Source organism: Pinus tabuliformis, chromosome X (assembly GCF_031772625.1).
Source record: "Pinus tabuliformis cultivar Carrire ecotype Pingquan chromosome X, CPIR1, whole genome shotgun sequence".
Classification (NCBI taxonomy): Eukaryota; Viridiplantae; Streptophyta; class Pinopsida; order Pinales; family Pinaceae; genus Pinus; species Pinus tabuliformis.
The window spans coordinates 271,730,074-271,752,999 of record NC_142308.1 but is presented as its reverse complement, the minus strand read 5'-3'; the positions used below and the strand labels follow the sequence as shown (position 1 = coordinate 271,752,999).

At 36.5% G+C, this 22,926-nt stretch overlaps 1 pseudogene; it reads right to left on the bottom strand.

Moving 5' to 3' along the window:
* LOC149139432 (helicase-like transcription factor CHR28) overlaps positions 1–20,437 on the bottom strand; it is a 118,182-nt pseudogene extending 97,745 nt beyond the window's left edge.
* Between the last annotated feature and the right edge of the window lie 2,489 nt (positions 20,438–22,926).

Genomic DNA, 22,926 nt, shown 5'->3' with positions numbered 1-22,926 from the left:
CAGGCTCCTCGACAATGGTTAATCCGAGGTTTATCATTTATAATACGCACAAATCTTCTATCTTTCCCAATGAAACAGACTTGATTGTCTCAAAGGTTCGGACATGATCTCATGATTGACTCCTTTAAGAGAAGCTTCCCAGAATGTATCAATTACAATTGGATTTATTTCCTACCACAAGATATAGCTACTTGTTTGTTTTAACTATCTTGGAGAGTTAATTACTCCCTACTCCAAGATACTAGCCTAAGCTATATTGGTGATAAGAGCCCTAGAAATAAAAAGATTACTAGATAAATTTTAATTAAGCGTTGCTTTTATGAGTTGTTCTTTAAGTCAATAGGTATGGAAATGAAACTTCGATGGTGTGAAGACTCGACTCCAAAAACACTAAAAAAATGCACCTAAAATGATGAGCAATTCATTTTTCTTTCAATGAAAATCTAGCTAAAAGAAAGAGTTTGAGAATGCAATTCTTTGAAAAAGAATTCTTTCTTTCAACATGTAAATGAAAAGAAAATATTTTTGTCTTTTTCAATAAGAACTCAAAACAAGACTACTAATTAATGCTCACAATAAATCCCTTTCACTTTTCAAAACTCGAAACTACAAAAAAAAAACAATTTTCTTCAAAAGAAATCTACAAGTTCTAAAAAACACTCAAAACTACAAAAACTAATCTTGAGATCTAAAAACTTTTAAAACCTAATTGAATAAAAGCTTCAAATCTTTTTGAGGACGTTTTACTTAGTTGTTCAGTAAACTAAGGATTCATTCGTTCAAAATAACAAATCAATCAAAAACATCCAAATATGTTTTCTTTTATAAAAATGAAATTCAAAACTTATAACAAAGCTTGTTCAAAGATTTGCAAGGGGAAAACTAAATCTATTTCTCACATAGGATATATTTCACAACCAAGCCAAACTCATCAAGAAGACAAAAAGACACCAAGGAAATCTAAGGTTTCTCAAGCTTCTGATCTTTGAGTCACTACATACACCAAGTGAAAACCACTCCAGGCATGCAAAACTTCTAGAAAATCATTTAAAACAAAAATACCATCGGAACTCACCCACAAGAGATTTTTGATAGCACAAAATGCAGATTTGGGTAGACACTAAAGACTTTAAATGAAACCTAAACTTAACTGGAAGAAAATATTTTAGACTTTTCAAAAAAATTTACAGGGTCCGCAGGCTTCCAGTAGAACCAGGTGCGGTACTGCTCTTTTTACTAAAGGAAAAGTGCGAAAATGCTTGCACTGTCTGTAAAGAGAAAGTGCGGTCCCTTGAAAACTTCGAAAAAAACAAAAAATAATCTAGATTCTAAAAACTACCCAAGCCAACATACATCAATAAGAAACCAGAAACGAAAACAAGTTTGTCAAGTCAAAGACAAAGGAAAACCGAAAACCAAATTCAGTTCCCAGTTGAGTCGCCAATTTGTTGGCCGGATAAATCGATCTTGTGAACAAGACCGATCTTCCTAGTATCACAAGATAATCTAGCAACAAATAGACAAATAAATCTATCTTTCTCTAGACATATGCAATATACAAATAAAGACTATAGAGGTGTTACGATTCTACCTTAGATCCAGCGCTTGTTCGTTGTAGTCATCCCTCGATTGTCCGAAAGAGTTATCCTTTAAAGACCTACAAACAAAAACAAGCAAACATCAAATAGCACCTGCATAGCAAATATCATAAATCATGTCTATTATGGTGATCAAGGAATCCATAAAATAAACCATAAATGAATAGCTTATTGAGAAAAACAAACTTATTTGTGTTAACTTTGAAGTAGAAGAACCTTACAACCTTTTTAGCCTTGATGTTGAACAAGCTCTTCCTGGGGTCCGAAACAGGAATTAGCTTTACTTTGACAAGCCTTGCACTCTTCCAAATTAGATCTTAGAGGTATGTAATCTCTCATCATAAAAGCTCAACTAAGAAGACTAAGTTCCAGCAGCATTTCACCTCAAAAATATTCAGCTTTCAACCTCTCAAGTAACCAGCCCAATGCTTCATCTTATAGTGCAGAGGAGGAGGTTATAGGTCCACCTATGAAGTGATAGAGTCCTCCTTCAAAGGGATAAGCTCCTCACGTCAAGGAGTTAGATCCTTAAGGTATGGGATGCATGAACCTTAAGAGAGCGAACTTGAAACCTCAAGATTCCTTCCAGAAGCTTCTAGAAATGACTGAAAGTGAGTTTTTTTAGAATATGCTCGTGCCTTTTAACTTTTACAGGGGTCCGCACCCATAACACAGAGACAGAGCGGTCAGGTGCACAGGAGACATGACCATTAGCTGCGGAACCGCAGGTAATGCAAAGAGAAAGTGCGGAACCAGAGTTTTAAAGACTTTTGAGGGCTTTCTCTTATTTTCAAGGCTTGATATGAGGAACTGAGGCTTAAGACTTGCAAAGGAGGAAAGTATGAGTGATAATGGACTCACACAGAGTGTAGAATGCCAAGGTGACAATTTTTAGTGCAACAAAGTGCTCTCCTTTGTCCACTTTGAGTTATTGCTGCTATTTGTCCACTGGATCATTGACTTTAACCACAAAATTCATCAATAATTTGCATTAAACACATATTAGACCACATGGCATCATAACAAACTCAACTCACTCTATAAGCATAAATATAATTAGAAAATCATACAATAAGCTAAGAGAATGGTTGATTTGACTAGGTTAGGAGGTAAAATGAGCCCATATAATTACCCATTTATGAGGCTCATCACAAACATTTACTTCTTTTTGCTCCAAAATGTATAGTTTTTGTATTTCTTCTTGTTATTCAACTTCAACTTCACTCTGGTTTTTTTCTTCAATGTTTTCTTGTCTTATTTTTCTTCTTCATCTAGTTATTCTTGTGCACTTTCTAGTACCTCAACTACTATTGATTGAACTATTATGTCAACCTTGCAAGATCAAATATTACTTCTTCATTTTCTTTCATCTCCTCTTCTATTGTTGGAACTGATTCAAAAACTGTGATGGTTTCCTTTATCTTTTATGATCATTCTTCTATTATAGTTATGACAGTTGTTCCATACTCACTTTCATCTCTATCATACTCGAGCTTTGCAAGCCATTCTTTAAGAAATACTTATTCAACCACATAATCAAATTCAATTTTCATTGCTAGATTCTTCTCCTTGTTGTTGTTGTTGCAATGGTGCTTTCAATTTCATCTTTGACGTGTGTATCTACATAATGGGATTCATGTTTTTCACTATTTTCATATTCTAAATCTTGTACATAACTACATATTTGTTTTGCAATTATTTAAAAAAAACTCATATTGTTCATTATAAGTTCACTCTTCATGTCTTGTATTTCTTTTTCTACTTCAATAATCTCTTCTAGAACTTTTCCAATTACTTCTACGATATCCAAATCTTCTAGCTATTCTATTAAAACAATTGCTTCATCAAAAAATACAATGCTTCATGGCTCACCTTGGTTGATTAGTATTGCTCCCCCTTTCGATTTATGTCATTACCAAATATCTCAAGTTTCTTTGGACATAGTTAGCATTGCAATCTTGGAAAGAATGTTGTCATTCAAATCTTATTGATCAAAGTTCAGTAATTATTGGGTCCCCACCCTTAAAAACTTCTTCATAATCTTTTCCAAGATCGGAAAATTTTATCTACAACCAAATTAAGAGTTTATATATATCAAACTTTATTTTGGATTTAAGTTTATACATATCGAATTTTATTTTAAATTAAAAAAACCTAATTGCTCGTAAAAATGTTATAAACAAAATTAAAATAAAATATTTTGATTTTGAAATGAGTTATGGTTTTTGAGCAAGCAGTGTTAATAAGTCATGGTACTAGCACATGGTATTGTAACAAAACCTATTTACAAGTTAGCAATATGAATTGTAAAATGGCAGTAAATATCTGTGATTAAGAATCTTGTTATATTGTAAGTATTACATTTTAATTTAAAAAATGTTAAATTAAAATATATATATATATATATATATATATATATATATATATATGAAATGAGATATGGTTTTTGGGCATGTGATATTGATAAGGCATAGTATTGGCTCATAGTATTTTAACAAAAACTAAATTATTATGACACTTTTAGATTTTTTATTTTTTAATATAATTTTTATATATGACAATTCAATTTAAAACAACATAAAAATAATCAACAACAAATTAAAAAAAAAAAAATTACATTTAAAAAAAAATAGAAATTAATTGAAAGTCATAGTTTTTTTATCAAAATAAACTACTATCTAACAAAATACACTTTACAAAATTAATAAATCATATTATTAAACAACTTAAATATTGTCCCTTTTTTGGATTATGTTTCCTCATATGCCAAAACATATACTATATTGGGATTTCTCAAAAAAAAGGGAATTTTTTTGAGGGTAAAATTATCTAAATCATGGTCCACAGAGTCTTGGATATACGGTGTTTGGGTGTATTATCAAGGCTCTCCTAGATGTTAAGTCATCAGTTCAATTCCCTACCCTTTTCGAGTGTTATTCTTGGATATGACCATGATGTAGCCTCACTATTGCAAAACAAAATATCTAAATCATGTGCATTTTATTATTTATTGACAAACTTCTTACGCCTTTTCAAATATTTTTTATGGACGGGAGAGGAAAACAAGCTATTACAATAATTAAACATTCACAAATAATTCACAGTAACACGCAATAAACCATACAATGATATATAACATAAATGTGGCTCTTTAAATCAAATTCTTGAATTGCTTGAGGACACATGTTTAAATAGACCAAAAAGCAATCATGGAGAATCTTCTAGAAAGATATTTAGAATGCTAAGTATAACGAATCCAATTTTAGCTCATGCATGCATGACTAATTGTTCCTAAATCTAGACACTACTAGAAATTACTAGAAAACTGGAAGTACTTAAAACACTCCAACACTCCCACTTAATTACGAACACTAGGACTTGATGGTTGAAGTATCAGCTAGGTTAACAAATTTTGAGATCAATTCAAAAATTTGTTTTAATTATGTCTTCTGGTGGAGGTTTTTCTCACGTCTATGTTGTATAAACATTTACTTCTTTTTGCTCCAAAATTTATAGGTTTTGTCTTTTTTATTCTTATTCAACTTCAACTTCACTCTGGTTTTTTTCTTCAATATTTTCTTTTCTTATTTGTCTTCTTCATCTAGTTCTTCTTGTGCACTTTCTAGTAACTCAACTACTATTGATTGAACTTTTATGTCAACCTTGCAAGATCAAATATAACTTCTTCATTTTCTTTCATCTCCTCTTTTATTGTTGGAACGGATTCAAAAATTGTGATGGTTTCCTTTATATTTTATGATCATTCTTCTACTGTAGTTATGACAGTTGTTCCATACTCACTTTCATCTCCATCATACTTGAGCTTTACAAGCGACTCTTTAAGAAATACTAATTCAACCACATAATCAAATTCAATTTTCACTGCTAGATTCTTCTCACTTGTTGTTGTTGTTTCTTGTTGTTGCAATGGTGGTTTCAATTTCATCTTTGACATGTGTATCTACATAATGGGATTCACGTTTTTCACTATTTTCAAATTCTACATCTTGTACATAATGACATATTTGTTCTGTAATTATTTTAAACAAAAATCTCCATATTGTTCATTATAAGTTCACTCTTCATGTCTTGTATTCTTTTTCTACTTCGACAATCTTTTCCGAAACTTCTCCAATTACTTCTACGATATCCAAATATTCTAGTTATTCTATTAAAACAATTGCTTCATCAAAAACTACAATGCTTCATGGCTCACCTTGGTCCTGATTAGTATTGCTCCCCCTTTCGATTTATGTCGTTACTAAATATCTCAAGTTTCTTTGGACATAGTTAGCATTGCAATCTTAGAAATAATGTTGTCATTCAAATCTTATTGAACAAAGATCAGTAATTTTTGGGTCCCTTTCCTTAAAAACTTCCTCATAATCTTTTGCAAGATCAGAAATTTTTATCTACAACCAAATTAATAGTTTATATATATCAAACTTTATTTTGGATTTAAGTTTATACACATCGAATTTTATTTTAAATTAAAAGAAACTAATTGCTTATAAAAATGCTATAAACAAAATTAAAATAAAGTATTTTGATTTTGAAATGAGTTATGGTTTTTGAGCAACCGGTGTTAATAAGCCATGGTACTAGCACATGGTATTGTAACAAAACCTATTTACAAGTTAATAATATGAATTGTAAAATGACAATAAATATCCATGATTAAGAATCTTTTTATATTGTAAGTATTAAATTTTAATTTAAAAAATGTTAAACTAAAACAAAATATTTTATTTTGAAATGAGTTATGGTTTTTGGGCATGTGATATTGATAAGCCATAGTATTGGCTCATGATATTGTAACAAAAACTAAATTATTATGACACTTTTAGATTTTTAATTTTTTAATATAATTTTTATATATGACAATGCAATTTAAAAACTCATAAAAATAATCAACAACCCATTATAAAAAAACGATTTACATTTAAAAAAATAGAAATTAATTGAAAGTCATAGTTTTTTTTATCAAAATAAAATACTATCTAACAAAATACACTTTACAAAATTAATAAATCTTATTATTAAACAACTTAAATGTTGTCCCTTTTTTGGATTATGTTTCCTCATATGCCAAAACATATACTATATTGGGATTTCTCCAAAAAAAATAACAAGGGATTTTTTTTAGGGTAAAATTATCTAAACCATAGTCCATAGAGTCTTGGATAGACAGTGATTGGGTGCATTGTTAAGGCTCTCCTAGATGTTAAGTCATTGGTTCAATTCCCCGCCCTATTCGGGTGTTATTCTTGGATATGACCATGATGTAGCCCCACTATTGCAGAACTTACAAAAGAAAATATCTAAATCATGTCCATTTTATTATTTATTGACAAACTTGTTACGCTTTTTCAAATATTTTTCATCGACGGAAGAGGAAAAAACACTATTACAATAATTAAACATTCACAAATCACAATAAAATACAATAAACCATACAATGATATATAACACAAATGTGACTCCTTAAATCAAATTCTTGATTTGCTTGAGGATACATGTTTAAATAGACCAAAAAGCAATCATGGCGAATCTTCTAGAAATATATTTAGAATGCTAATTATAATGATGCCAATTTTATCTCATGCATGCATGACTAATTGTTCCTAAATTTAGACACTACTAGAAATTACTAGAAAAATGGAAGTACTTAAAACACTCCAACACTCCCACATAATTACAAACACTAGGACTTGATGGTTGAAGTATCAGCTAGGTTAACAACATTTGAGATCAATTCAAAATTTTGTTTTAATTATGTCTACTGGTTGAGGTTTTTCTCACATCAATGTTGTACAAAAATTTACTTCTTTTTGCTCCATAGTTTGTGTATTTTTTCTTCTTATTCAACTTCATCTTCAGTGTGTTTTTTTCTTCAATGTTTTCTTGTCTTATTTGTCTTCTTCGTCTAGTTCTTCTTGTGCACTTTCTAGTACCTCAACTACTATTCTTCTTGTGCACTTTCTAGTACCTCAACTACTATTGATTGAACTTTTATGTCAACCTTGCAAGATCAAATATAACTTCTTCATTTTCTTTCATCTCCTCTTCTATTGTTGGAACTGATTCAAAAACTATGATGGTTGCCTTTATATTTTATGATCATTCTTCTATTGTAGTTATGACAGTTGTTCCATAGTCACTTTCATCTCTATCATACTTGGCCTTTGAAAGCCACTCTTTAAGAAATACTAATTCAACCTCATAATCAAATTCAATTTTCACTGCTAGATTCTTCTCACTTGTTGTTGTTGTTGCAGTGGTGGTTTCAATTTCATCTTTGACATGTGTATCTACATAACGGGTTTCACATTTTTTCACTATTTTCATATTCTACATCTTGTACATAATCACATATTTGTTTTGCAATTATTTAAAAAAAAAACAAACAAACAAACAAACAACTCTATATTGTTCATTATAAGTTCACTCTTCATGTCTTGTATTTCTTTTTCTACTTCGACAATCTCTTCCAAAACTTCTCCAATTACTTCTACGATGTCCAAATCTTCTAGTTCTTCTATTAAAACAATTGCTTCATCAAAAACTACAATGCTTCATGGCTCACCTTGGTTCTTATTAGTATTGCTCCCCCTTTCAATTTATGTTATTACCAAATATCTCAAGTTTCTTTGGACATAGTTAGCATTGCAATCTTGGAAATAATGCTATCATTCAAATCTTATTGAACAAAGATCAGTAATGGTTGGGTCCCTGCCCTTACTTCTTAGATTTTATATATATATATATATATATATATATAATTTCTTATTTTCTTTAAATCTCTTCCTTTAGAACCATCTATTGAGTGCTTTTTTACTCTTTAATTGGCTTGGCTTTACTCATTTAGTTTTACTACTTATATATGTGTGTGTGGTTTTTTCACTAATGGCTTTTATATTTTAAGATAAATTTTATATATAAGAGAAGTTCTTAAATTTATTTAACTTTTCAGAATAAATAAATAAATAAATTTAATTAAGTAATTAATTAATTCAATAATTAATTAATTAAATTAAATTAGATAATAAATTGATATATTTCTCAATCAATTTATTTATTTCTTTATATCCCTTATTTATTTCTTAAAAAAAAAAACTTATTTATTTTAAGACTTCGGTTAATTTTGTTCCATGGATTTAGTCTCATCTCCTATTATGAAACTTGTTTTTTTGGGATAATTTTTATTTTATTTTAACAGACATTGATTTACTTGCCTTGATTAGTCATTAATTTCTACTTCATTGATTCTTTGGACTCTTTATTATTAAATTTTGAGCAAGTGTTGTTTGACATATAATAGGTTGGTCCCTTTTTTTTCATTTCATTTACTTTTAATCTTTATATATTCTCTTTAAATACATTTTTAATTCTTTTTTGTTTTATGTTTATAATAATGTTTTTTATTAATAAATAAATTTCCCTTAGTTAAAATTAGTTGTTAGAAGTAATTACCTTTACATCGCCCTACTTGTTTAATGTGATGCCATGATATGATTCTCCATCTTTCCCTGACAATGAATCACACTCGATGGTTCGAAATGCCACACGTGATTCTCCATCTTGTCCTAACAATGAACCACATTGGATGGTTCGAAATGCCACACGTGATTCTCCATCTTGTCCTAACAATGAACCACATTGGATGGTTCGAAACACTTTTCTCTAATGTGATTATCACCAAAAAGTTTCTTAACGCACACTAGATATAATGTTGTTGCATCGTTATTCCTATTAGTTATAAATTGACCCCTTTGATATTGTCTTTATAGGCTACTTGACTTGAGGATTCTTCAAACCCATTTAAAACAATGTTCCGTTAAGTCATCTCTTTGTAATCCATGTTCTCATTTTGATGCCCAAAAAACATAATTTTTACACACGAAAATAAGAAATGGTGAAAAATAAAAATCATTAAAAACATCCATGTCATAATCCCTTTGCTTATGGAAAGTTGAAAACTATGTCAATTTGCTACTCCATACAAATACAACTTCTCTTTTTTTTAACATCTTTCCTTCTCCTTTTTATTTTTCTTTTATTAACTCTTTAATGTTCTCCCATTTCACATTCCCTTTTATTTTTATTTTTTTCACTTTTCATAAACCTATGTGACTTCTTTTTATTTTCCTTAATTTTCCTTTTTTAATCTTCACTACTTTTTTTCACTAATTTCTCTCATTTCACATTTCCAATTATTTTTATATTTTTCACCCATTTTCATAAACCTTGATGTGACCTCTTTTAACTTTTATTTTTTCTTCCGTTCATTTTTAATCTTCAATACCTTTTTTCACCGATTAAAATCAGCTTTCATGGAAAAAAAAGATATTGATTTCATATTTTTTTGCTCTTCTTCGTTTCATTTTTTAATCTTCAATACTTTTTTCACTAATTAAAATCAGCTTTCATGAAAAAAAATATTGATTTCTTTTTTTTTCTCTTTCACATTTATATTTTATACAACCCTTCAAACCTTTGCATTGGACGAAAAATGGGAGATGCAACTCATTAAAATTTTGGCAACACTTTTTGATACCCTCGAAAACGAAGTTTTCACCTTCCTGCAGATGCCCATGGCCGGTGATTTATAATGACCCTTCAAATACTATAACTTGCGAAAATGAGCTCAGGTATGACTGCTCCAATGAGGGCACATTTTTTTTTTGATAACGAGGTTTTACAAACCTTCAAACCACGTCACGTTCAGGGAAAAAATCCAAAGCATTCTATAATTATGATACCACTATGATGAACAGAGGAAAATACACGCCTGCAACCACGCTGCAACACACCAATAATTCACAATCGCACACAATAAACCAAGCGCCATAGCATATGATAGAGTTGCGGCTTTGTAACTAGAATTCTTGAATTGCTTGAAGATACATGTTTAAATAATCCAATAAACTCATGGATATTTTTGTAGAAACATCTTTATAGTAGTAATTATGGGCATGCTAATTTTATCTAACACATTCATGACTATTTTTTTCTTAAAATTTAGACTCTACTAGAAATTATTAAAAAAAATGGGGAGTAAGCAACACACTCCAACCATTCTATCTCAAGACATGGCGATACCTCAAAAACCACATTAAATAGTTTTTAGTCCATCAACAAATGAATCCTTATGAAATTGATTATAACTAAGTGCTAGATGGCCTCACAAGGAAAAGGTTTTTCTCCTTCCTAGATGGATTCAGTGGGTACAACCAAATCCAGATCTACCCGGAAGACCAGGATAAGAACACATTCACTTGCCCTTGGAGTAATTTTGCCTATATGGTCTTTCCTTTTGTCCTATCCAATTCTCCTACCACTTTCTAGAGAGAAGCGCTGAGTATTTTCGCCGAATTAGTCCATGATGCAGTGGAGATTTATATGGATGATTTTACACCTTATGGCTGTGATTTTCAACGAGCCCTGTCTAACCTAGGAAAAGTACTACACAAATTCATTGAAATGAACCTATCTCTTAGTCCCGAAAAATGTGAATTCTTGATGATTGCAGGGACTGTGCTAGGTCATTCAATATCTCATTAAGGACTGCAGGTGGACTCGAAAACGATAACTATCATCCAAAGGGTCCCACCTCCTCAAAAGCAAAGAGATGTCAAAAGCTTCCTAGGGTTAGCTAGATACTACCGAAGGTTCATAAAGGACTTCAGCAAGTTGGTCTCTCCTTTATTTGGTTTGTTGGCGAAACACTGATTTTATATCATCAAAAAATTGTCAAGAGGCCTTAGACATCCTAAAGGATAAGTTAACCACTGCACCGATTCTCTGAGGCCCAAATTGGGCCCTCCCCTTTCATATTCATGTTGATGCCACACACAAAGCTATAGGAGCAGCCCTAGGTTAGATAGATGAAAAACCACCTTATGCTCTCTATTTTATCAGCAAGAATTTATCAAAGATTGAACTAAATTATACAGTGATCGAAAAGGAACTCCTAGCTATTGTGCATTCATTGAACAAATTCAAGCATTATATTACAGGCTATCAAACATTTGTGCATATTGACCATGCTGCAATCAAATATTTAATGAACAAACCAGATGTGAATGCTCAAATTATAAGATGTTTACTTTTATTACAGAAGTTTGATCTAACCATTGTTGATAAGCATGGTAAGGAAAATGTTGTTGCAAAGTTTTTGTCTAGAGTAAATTTTCCTATAGGTGAAGAAGGAATGGTTGATGACCAGTTATCAGACGAGCACTTATTTTCTATTTCAGCTCTCTCTCCATGGTTTGCCGATATATCAAACTATTTGGTATCAGCACAGTTCCCACCAAGCTTGTCCTCCAAAGAAAAGAGAAAGATAGTCAGGAAAAGCGCCCCCTTCACTTGGATTGGGCGCAATCTCTTCAAACTTGGCCCAAATCAGATCTTGAGAAGGTGTGTCAGGGAGGAGGAAGTCTTTGACATCCTTCTAACCTGTCATGATGGGCTTTGTAGAAGTCACTTTGTAGCAAAGAGAACAAAATTCAAAGTGTCACAAGCAAGCTATTGTTGGCCCACTCTTCATCAAGATGTGAGAAAATATACTAGTTAGTGTGTTCGGTGCCAAAAGATGGAAAGGCCTACTCCAAGAGATGAAATGTCTTTGTAGCCTCAAGTGACTTTTGAGCCATTTGACAAGTGGGCATGGACTTCATTAGGCCTATTAACCCTTCTTCCAAGAAAAAACATTATATTATTGTGTGCACTGACTATTTGACTAAGTGGGCTGAAACCAAGGCAATTAAGGCAGCAAAAGAGGAGAAGGTGGCTGAGTTCCTAAGGGAGAATGTATTCTACAAATTTGGGTACCCTAGAGAGTTTTTCACAGACCAAGGCAGCCAGTTTACCTCGAATATGATTGAAGACTTGCTCAGCTAGCACAAGATCAAGCATAGAACCTCCACTCCCTATCATCCACAAGCTAATGGGTAATTGGCGGTGACCAACAGAGCGTTGGAGGGCATCTTGACCAAAGTAGTAAGCAACAGTGGGAAGGATTGGGCAGATAGACTAGTTCAGGCCACCTGGGCCTATAATACCACATGGAAGACCACCACTGGATTCACACCCTATGAGCTAGTATATGGGAAAAAGACCTTGTTGTCCATTGAATTTAAGTATAACACATTAAGGATGGCAGCCCAACTAGATCTGGATTTTAGCAGTGCACAGAAAGAGAGATTATTCAAGTTTAATGGTTTGGATGAATTCGGAATGCAGGCCCTCCTACATACAGAGGTAGTTCAACTTTAGAGGAAGATCTAGCATGATAAAAACATCAAGGAGAAGCAATTTCATGAAGGTGATTGGGTGTTACTATATGATTTGAGGTATAAATACTCAAGGTAAAGTTAAGGACAAGATGGCTAAGACCTTATGTTGTGAAAAGATGCCATGTTAATGGACATTGATTGAGTCCCATCATTGGTTTGAAAATCTCTTGAGGCAACTCAATGGTGTCAAAACAAAAAAAAAGAGAGAAAAAAGAGAATAAGAAATATCCCTGGGTGAAAACCTCACTTGAGGCACCCAGGGCAAACAACTAGGGTGAAAACCTCTCTGAGGCAACCTAGTTGTTTTTTTCAAAAAAACAACAACAACAACAACAACAAAAATTTAAATCAGGAAATTTCCATTTGTAGGTCAGCAAGAAGGGCAGTCAAGGAGCAAAGGAAGATCACCAAGAGACCCCTGTCACTCACATATTTATTTTTCCACTCATTACCATTCTTCCTCCACCATTTCTGTCAGTTTTTCCAGTCCATTGCTTTAATTTACAAAGGGACTATGTTTTCTATAGGATCCCTTGTATTCCTACAGGATCCCCTGAAAACCTACAAGATGATCCTGTAGGAATTACAGTGACCCAGAAATCCTAGAGGAAGTAGTCTGAAGGAAAATGAATGACTTGCTAGGCAAATAAAAATTCACCCTCTTCTTCATTCAATCACCATACCTTTTCCACCATCATCACCCCTACACTCACCATTTTAAAAAAATCAATTTCAAGAGTATTTTTTTCTAGTTTTCAAAAAAGGGAAACAGGGAAGAATAAAGAGCATCACCTGAATGTTCCTTGCTCTCCACACTCCCATTCTTTCTCTCCATCCATGTCACCATCTTCACAACCCCAACAAAAAGAATGATCAAGAGTTCTCAGGAAGAAGTAGCTACAGGACATCCTGTAGGAAATCTTGTAGCAACCTATCCCACATAATTCCAATCATACCAGCAACAAGCCTCCAGCATGATGATCCAGGGGCTCCAAAATAGCAACATCACCATCTTCAACCACAAGTACCTGCACAAACAAATAAGTCTTTAGCAAATAGTAAGAGGAGGAAGGAGAATAGCATGCAGCAAATAGACACAAAAACACCTCTAGTCTTCAACAACTACAACATAGCATTGGAACCACAGGTAACTATCCCAATCGCTCTCTCATATGCATCATGTAGTCAAAAAAATATAAGGGTTACGAGATAGTCGGTTTATAATTGAAAAGGTGGCCAGTTAACTTGGGCACCTTCATTCAGTCAACACATACACAACAGGGTGTCCTCTCACACGTGGTTGCAGTCAACTCAAAGACAAAGAATGAGTATGAAAAAAGCAGTTAAAACTACAGATGCATAAGGTGGGAGTTGATTACGAGGAGTGGGGAATGATGAGGTGGTAGTGGGGACCAATGGTCCAAAAATGGAAACGTACCTTTGCTGCCAGCACACCACCTCACCCCGAATCACCATAAGAGGAAATAAACATCATTCCCATGCATTCATGCATTTCACTTCCTCGAAAATCACTCTCTCAGGTCACTCTCATACTGAGGCAAACCACCGAAAGCAAAGCTCCATTGTTTTACTAAACAGGAATTCCTACAGGATTGCACAAGAATTCCTACAGGATCATGCACAAGAATTCCTACAAGATACACATAGATTGTCTATAGGATTGGCAAAGAAGAGTTCAGAAGGGATAACACAGGAGTTGGCCATTGCAAACAATCTAAAGAGGTAGGCTCTATAATTACATCCCTCTTTACAAGTAATTGAACTAGAAATCCTCTAAGTTTGAGTTAATTTAGCAACTGTGTAAGGGAATTACATACACAGTCATTTCTGTTTTAGTTCTGCATTTGAAAATTGTTTCAACCATCTCATCTCCTGAAACTTCACCAAAAAGATGACAGGAGGGTTTAATAGGAGGGAGCCCACCAACACTGTGAGAATCCAACAACATCCCCAAGTGCTTGAAATCTTCAGAAGACATAATTGGATGGGGTTTTTCAAAAAAATTAGAGGGTATGATGATGAGGTGGCTCAAGAATTTTCTTTCTCCCTCACTCCACTCACCAGAATCCATGACATTGTTGTAATAAGGGTCCTATTTATAGAACTCACCCCTAAGCTCATTAGCTAGCCAGGTTGCCAAAAGGAAATTCTTTTTAGAAGGTGAGGAACCCACTGAGGACAAAAATGGAGTAAGGAGGGAAAGTCTGCCATATCCATGGAATGAGGTAAGCTACCAACTGATCAAATACATTTCATGTGAGGGTAGGTATAGTGTGGTATATGGCTATCATTTTAGGATCCCTAAAGAATTGATATTTGGAGCATAAACACCCCCCAGCAAAGGCTCAGCATACCATACTTCCTGCTTCAATCACTAATAGACTCAAGCATCAAAGTGAAGGAGGGAACTTCCCAACAGTTAGCCCACCATGGGTTAATTATGATCCTTATAGAAGATGCCCTCTAGACCCTTAAAACTCCTATAACATGGTCAGTTTTTAGAGACATGCCAATAGAGGATGACATCAAAGCTCTCACATATGACGTTAGTCCTACTGTCAGTGAAGAGAAAGTAAAGATAGAAGAGAAAGATACAAAAGGAGATGAGGATGAGATGGATGAAGAAGGAGATTACACAGAAGAAAATGATGAAGATGAACAAGAAGAGGGAGAATAGAAGGAGAATGATGAAGAAACAAAGGAGGATGTTAAGGAGAAAACTGATAGAAGTGATGAAGATCTACAAGAAGAAGAGGACAGGAAGGACATAGAGGAAGAAGACAATGGGAAAGAGGGGATACAAAACAAGGAGGAGTCACCTAGGGTGTCTCCAGAAGCCACTGAGAGAGAGGCAACAACTACCCTCATTGCTCTTAGCACCCCTGTCAAGCAAAAATGAAAAAGATAGAGGAAGACCCCATTATATTTCACGACAAGAAAAAGCACAAGAATAAAACAGGGGAAACCCCAAGCAGCAACCAAAATTCCTATTGTGATTGGAGACTCCTATATGAAAAAGGATAAAATGCCATCCCCTAAGTCCCCTATCACCTATATGAGAAGGCCTACTACTAGATCAACTTCCTCCAAGGGAAAGGCAATCCTACAAGATACACAACAAAATCTACAGGAAACAAAAACAATCCTACAGGATACGCTGTTGAACCTACAGGAGGCACAGAAATTGGAAAGGAAGGTAGGGGAGCAGCAAGAAACTAAAGAAGAGGACCCAAACACAAAATAACCCATCCCCCAACCTAACCTAGACTCATATTACTGGTTTATTGAAAGAGGCAGGGTCATATCTCAAAAATTTTCCATCCCACTGTTTTTCGAGCTTGAGAAGGAAAGGGCGAGAACTCACCGATGGATGCAGATCGCCAAATCAAAGGGGGTGGAAGACATTGGGCACATGGAAGAGAAACTCAAGGAGATGAGCAGAGAGCTAAGTGGTTTGAGGGACAGAGAAGCCATAATGAGAAATCATTAGAGACAAAAAATGCATGGTTGAGGGGACAACTGCAAGAAAGAGAGAATCAATTGGCATGTATGGCCATTCTCTCTTTGTAAGCAATCCAGTGTAGGATGCCAGCTAAATACTATGCTCTATACCTCAAACAACAGTGGCTCCAATTTCAGATTAAGCCCCTAGCACAGAGAGGCACCACACCATTTTAGGACTACAGGAAGTTCATTGATCTTTGTGATCAAAGTACACTAGAAGAAAGGGACAAAATGGCTGAATTTTATTTGCACAACATGGCCCTAACAGACATGAATGTATGGGACCCTAATGCCAAGCTAGGAGATTTACAATTAATGGATTTGGCATCATTGATGAACCATGAGGAGTCAAGGGCTATAAAGATGAAAATGATATTGGCAGGAGAGAAAATTGAACCTCTTGTGATCAGAGCTGAACAATAAAATCCCATGGCCCTCATCAGTGCCCATAATTTGATTGCAAATAATCCTTAGCTGGCACCTAGATATCTTGCTGCCCAAGAGAAAGCAATTTCACATTTTGAGGAAATGTTTAGTTTGCTAGGAGATGATAACATACAAGCTTGCTTGAGGAGATGGAACACAATGCCATACAACTTAAAGATAAGAGAGTATCACTCTCCTCAAAGGTTGAGAGAGGCACTCAACATGACACCTATGTATAAGCAATCTATGCAAAGGTTGAAGGTCAATTGGATTGACCTAAAACTCAGTCCACCACTACTCTTAGGTATGCTAGAAGGGAGAAATGAAGAATAAGAAAAGAGGTAGTGGGCAGAGGTAGAAAAGAAAGCAGGCTTCAATGAACAAGAAGAGGAGACCACAACATAGGCATGGGATGTCAAAGAGGCCACTAGAGCCATGAAGGATATGGATATTGATTAAGTTGCTCAGAGGATGAGAAACACTTTCAGTAGGGGGGTGATGATGAGCCTCATCATTGGGTAATTATATGGGCCTTAATTCACCTCCTATCTTAGTCAAACCAACTTTTCTCATAAATTATTACATGTTTTTTATTATATTTTGTTTATGAGGTGAGTTAGAGTTGGATATTATGCTTTGTGGACTAATATGCATTAAACGTAGGATTAAAGGAGAAAATCAAGGAATTTTGGCAAAGACTAAGGTCAAAACTCAAATGGAACAAGGGAGAGGGATTGTAGGAGGTAAATCCTCCTCATTTACTACTCCTCCATTCGAATATTCCTCCATTCATCACATCAGCTCGGAGTGCAAACAACCAAATCATGAGAACTAGAAGGCAGCCGAGCAAGTGAGAGACAAAGCACTAGTTTATCTCGAGTTTGGGAGCCAAGCCTCCCTAATTTTAAAGAAGTCATTGGGGACTTAAGATGTATAAGTAGAGAGGCCTAGGACCTCAGTAGGATTTGGATTTCAATTGTAAAATGCTAAGCTATTTTCGAGCTGCAATACTTGTGAAAGTTCTATTGATGTAATTTGTTGCTTTGGTAATAAGAATGAGTTTTGTTTTGAGCCAGCACTGAGTTAACTCAAAGGGCTGAAGCTCTTGGGTTAGGGCCCAACCCTAATACACAAGGCTCCTCTTTATTGTACATGTATGTTTAGTGTAGTTTCATAGCTTCATTGTTAATTTTCTTTTTAGATGCATTTCCATTACAAGTAGTGTAGATTAGATTGGTTGTTTATTAGTTTGCTTCCATTTGTGCCTCACTTCAAGTAGCAGGTTAGCAAGGAGAAAAAGGATCACCACAAGGTTGTCGACAGGTGTCTCGGCCTCACTTCCTCCCTATGAGATCATGACTTGAGGAAGGGACCCTTAAGCAGCCCCAAAAACACAGATTTCTAGTTCTTTTATGAGCTTTGGAGTTTGTTGTATTTAATTTAGTATTTGTTTAGTTTTGCAAGGTAGATTTCCATTGTCATATTTTTCATCTCCATTTCTGCAATAGATCTCATTCATGCTTTCATTCCTTTCAACAGCTTTCTTCATGCATAGTATAGGCAGTTGATTCATTAATTCTGTTTTTCTAGTTTATGAAAACGTATCTTGTTGCATAGCTTTTTGGAATACACACATGCTTATGCAGAGCAAGTGATTCAGGAGGAGACTAAGAATTCATATCCAGTAGCCACCTCTCACTCCATCCACCTTAGCCATCCCTTGTTTTCACCATCACCGTCACTAGTTTTTCATCATTTTTCATAGAAATTCTTCCAAGTGCATTGAGCGAATCCAACCATTTGCTATCTTGGATATTGACTCCTGAGTGATCCTAGACATTCTCCCACTCCATTCCACCCATCACACACCTTTCCTAGGCCTCCCATCACCTCCAACGCCTCACATTTTGCTCTCGGTTGTATCCTGTAGTTTTCCTGTAATTCCTACTTGGTCATCCTGTAGGTTTCTAGTACATCCTGTAGGTTTTCCTGAAACGGTCTGTTGGAAAACCTCTAGAAAGTCACCAAAAGCCTCCCAGGGGTCCTCCACACCATCAAACCATCTCATAGCCCTTCCATCCATCCTCAAACATCCTTAATTCACCTGCCACATCCACAAAAGCAATTAGTTGCATACTTGATTTTGCTTAAAAAAACAAAAAAACAAAAACAGATTTGGTTCAACCTCTTTACTTGCACATTAGTGTTGTTTGATGCTTATTACTTCTACAACTTAGATAGTAGCATGTATTTCATGTTGATTTAGCATTTCTATCTAGCACAACTTCTTAAATGGTTAATTAGGAATGGTGTAATTTAGCATTACATGTCAACCTTCTCCATTATTGCAGTAGAGTAACTCTCTTCGAGTAGATTTACCTTTCTTCCATCAAAGAATCAAGCTTCTTCTGACTCCATAGAAGTTTGGCTTGGAACCTGTCGGCTTGATGGGACCTGACCCAAGTTCATAGTTATTTAGCCAAAAAAATCCCTGTACTACTAGCACTTTCGGCGACGGCCCGCAGAGCGTGGACTAAGGTCTCACCCGAAGCATTATGGGGGGAATGCTGGAACCAAGTTTCTGTACCTTTGATATGTCTGAGGGGTCGATTTAGTTCGACTGTGTATATCTTCGCGCAGGTCACTTCGCACACTTTCCTGACCTGTGAGGCCTTTGCGCCCTATTATACTCGACTTCGCGCAGCCCTAACCAGGGGCTGAGGAGCTTTTGCACTGCTAAAGCAACGATCTGCGCTATTTCCCCAAGTTGCACCACAGATCTTTCTTATATTCTTATAACAGTTAGTTATCTTCGCGTAAACAAATACTTTATGTTATATTCACTTATTCAGCACATTCATATAAGTTTGCACAACAAATAAACAGTAAACTTGCAATTCATACCCAATATACTTCAATGCATAAAACAGAAAAAGATACACAAAAATATTGTAAAACTTCTCTTTGTTAATGCTTCAATTGTTTATAGACTCAACCTACCATGCGCACTCAGCTGCAGGGGTCCACGCACTCAGTTGTGCACTACTAAGCCTCTGCAAACTCAGCTGCAGAGCCTTCTCCTACTCTACAACCCAAAGACTTGACTTTTCACTTAGACTCAATGCTTCATCATTAGATCTTCTATGGATGACTTATGTATATTTACACTTAGAGCCTCATTCTATTTATACAATCCCATGGTCCGTGAACCATGGGTAGAACTCTCAAGCTAACATTACATTACAAAAATAAGGGTGGACAACGCTATGACTTAATTACAACTTCATGCTCCATGCCCACAAATCGCGAAGTCTTTACATCAGACTTAGTCAAAACTTGGGCTTTAAGCCCCAAAACTTGCCATGGGGGGATCCCACGCCCAACAATCCCCCAACACAAACATCGTGACTCGCCCTCGAGCCACTATGTCGGTGCGGAGATCTTCGCGCAGAGACCTCCCAACTCTGCACAGACTATTGCAAGGTCGGCAACGCACTGAGCAGCTACTTGCTATATCTCCTGGACGTGTTGTTCAGAGACCACGGTATTTGAACTACTTACCTGTATCTGCTCTTGCATCCCCTGCATCTGCGCAAGCTTGCCTTCAATTTTTGTTGTGATTACGAAGGCCTCGTTGATCCAAGGCTGGACATGTGCCTTCAAAACCGCTTCTCTATATTGCACTGCATCTACCTGCTCCTTAAGCACTTTGGCTTGTTGCATTCGCGTGAGCCTCTGTGTGAGGGCCACCATCTGCACAATCCCTTTGACGTTGTTATACTATTGTTGTAACTCACGTGCCTCTATTTCTAAGCATTGTATGTTTGGGTCCTCCTGCAGAGTTGTGAGGACCTCGAACGATTCTTCCAACATTTTGTTGCAATCCTTCACTACACTGCTGATCTCCTCCATCCTCGATGTACTGGCGCTGGTGCACTGTTCCCTTACCCCTGGAGGAGTTGAAGGCTGTGCCTTCAACCACAGCTCTGCTATCTGAAGGTTCAACTCTAGCTGAACCTTAGCCATCTCTTCTCGCGCCTCACGCACTCCTGCTACTAACCTCTAGATGCAGGCCTCTACTGGTGCCTCTACTGAGATGGCCAACTCAAGGACTATCTGGCAGGCTTCCTCAACCATCTACACCATTTGTTGGTTTTGCACCACAACCTCGTCACGCTGTAGGATCAGTTGCTCCATGTTCATTCTTTTTTCACTCAACACCTGTAACACGCGGCCTTCCATAGCCCGCAGTTCTGCAATCACTCCGTCCTAGAGGACATAGAGCATCTCCCGAGGGAGCGCAACCATGTTGATCCCTACCCCTTTTAATGCACTAATCGTAGGCCTATCGGCCTCGTTTTCTGTAACTAGTTCCCCCTCTGGTAGCACTATTGTTTTGGTCATGCAGGCACGCAACATTTCCTTAGCCGCCATTGTTCCTACTGCGAGGCTAGTCGATAGAGTACTAGCCTGAGGAGTGTGCACCTACAACTCCTGAATCTGTGTCCGAAGGGCCCCCAACACAATTTGATTCTCATCCGCCAACTACTGGAGGGCCTTCATGGTGACCTTGCACACCGTCTCCCCTATATTGTGCAGATCTCCCTCAATGAGGGTGATCGGGTCAAAAGAAGTCTTAGACACTTTCGACTTCTTTTGCGGCCCAACCTGCTCTCTTAGGCACTAGTGCTTTAACTATGTTGTCACTGTTTGTAGGTCCGTGCAACCCTCCTCTATCTTTGTCTTGATTTCTTATTCCTGCTCAGGTGAAGGCAACTTCTGACCCTCGCGCTCCTTCTCTGCTGCATTTTGTGCTTCTGCTGCAGCCTTCGCAGTGTCCAGCGCCTCCTGCGCCTGTGCTGATGCTGCCTCTTTTTTTCTCTTCTCTGCCAACTGCACCATCCGCTGTTTTGTCTCCTACTTCTTCCACTGTGCAACATACTTTTCTGTTTCTGACGTGGAGAGCACTGGAGCACACCACTCTGGCAGCCACGCCTCAAGTACGCCGAAGATAACATCATCCATGGCCAGGTATGGGAGCTGATTCCACTTCTTTACGAGATCCTTGCACACCTGATGTAGACGTGGTGGAAGTCTACCTTGAACTCCGCGAAGCTTTGTAGGCTATTGTAGACAATGGGCGATAACTGCGGCTTGTGTTTAATCCCCATTCTGATGTTCATCTGCATGAAAACGCAGAATATCTTACTATCTCAGATCTGGTGCACGTCTTTAGTGGCCCACAGTGAAGCGTACTTTGTGTCCTCCGGGAGATCCCTCGCAATTGTGGGGAACTGGCTATCCTCAGGAAATTCCCTGGCCACCAGCACTATGGAAAATAGAAGCCATGCATAGTGGAAGGTTTTCCCTTGTTCCTGTGCCTCGTGGCAATTCTCTAGGAATTCCTTGCACAAGAATTTGGACCAATTAAACTGGACCCCCTCTGCACACTGCTTGGCAAGTACAACCACCAGCACAGGCACCTCATCCGCACGACACTTCCGCATGACCTTACCCGCCAATATCTGCGTCGCAACTCTAACTGCCTTGTTATTGATACTGGAAATTGAGTAGCCCCTCTTTTTCTTCTCCAGCTTATATTTCTTTTTCATAGCCTCCGCGATGGAAAAATCATAGATTTTACCCTCCGAAATGTCTGTTGGGTCTTCCCCTTTACAAGGGAGTCAGGTAATTCTATGGATTAGGTGGTCCATGATGGGGATGGGCTCCTCTAGCCATAAAACACCCATCATGCACCAAGCAAAGCAGCTGCCTAATGATGAAGATAGTCACTAGGGCGCGTTGGTAATGCGACACCCAGAGCAGGTTCAACAACCCTGCCTTTTCGACTCTGCGTAACCACTTGCGTGGCTCCAACTCTATGACTCCCACCACGGTTTTTTGCTTCAGCTTCATGAGCTACATGATTGCCAAGTGAGGGAATTTCTCATGCTCGATGAGTTCCCAATCTTCAAACTTCAAACTCGGCACCCATCCCAGGTGTGCTCCTTCAAAATTATATAGTCAAGTAGCAGTGGAGTCTGCAGAGAGCTCTTGCTCTCATCTAGGTCCTTGGG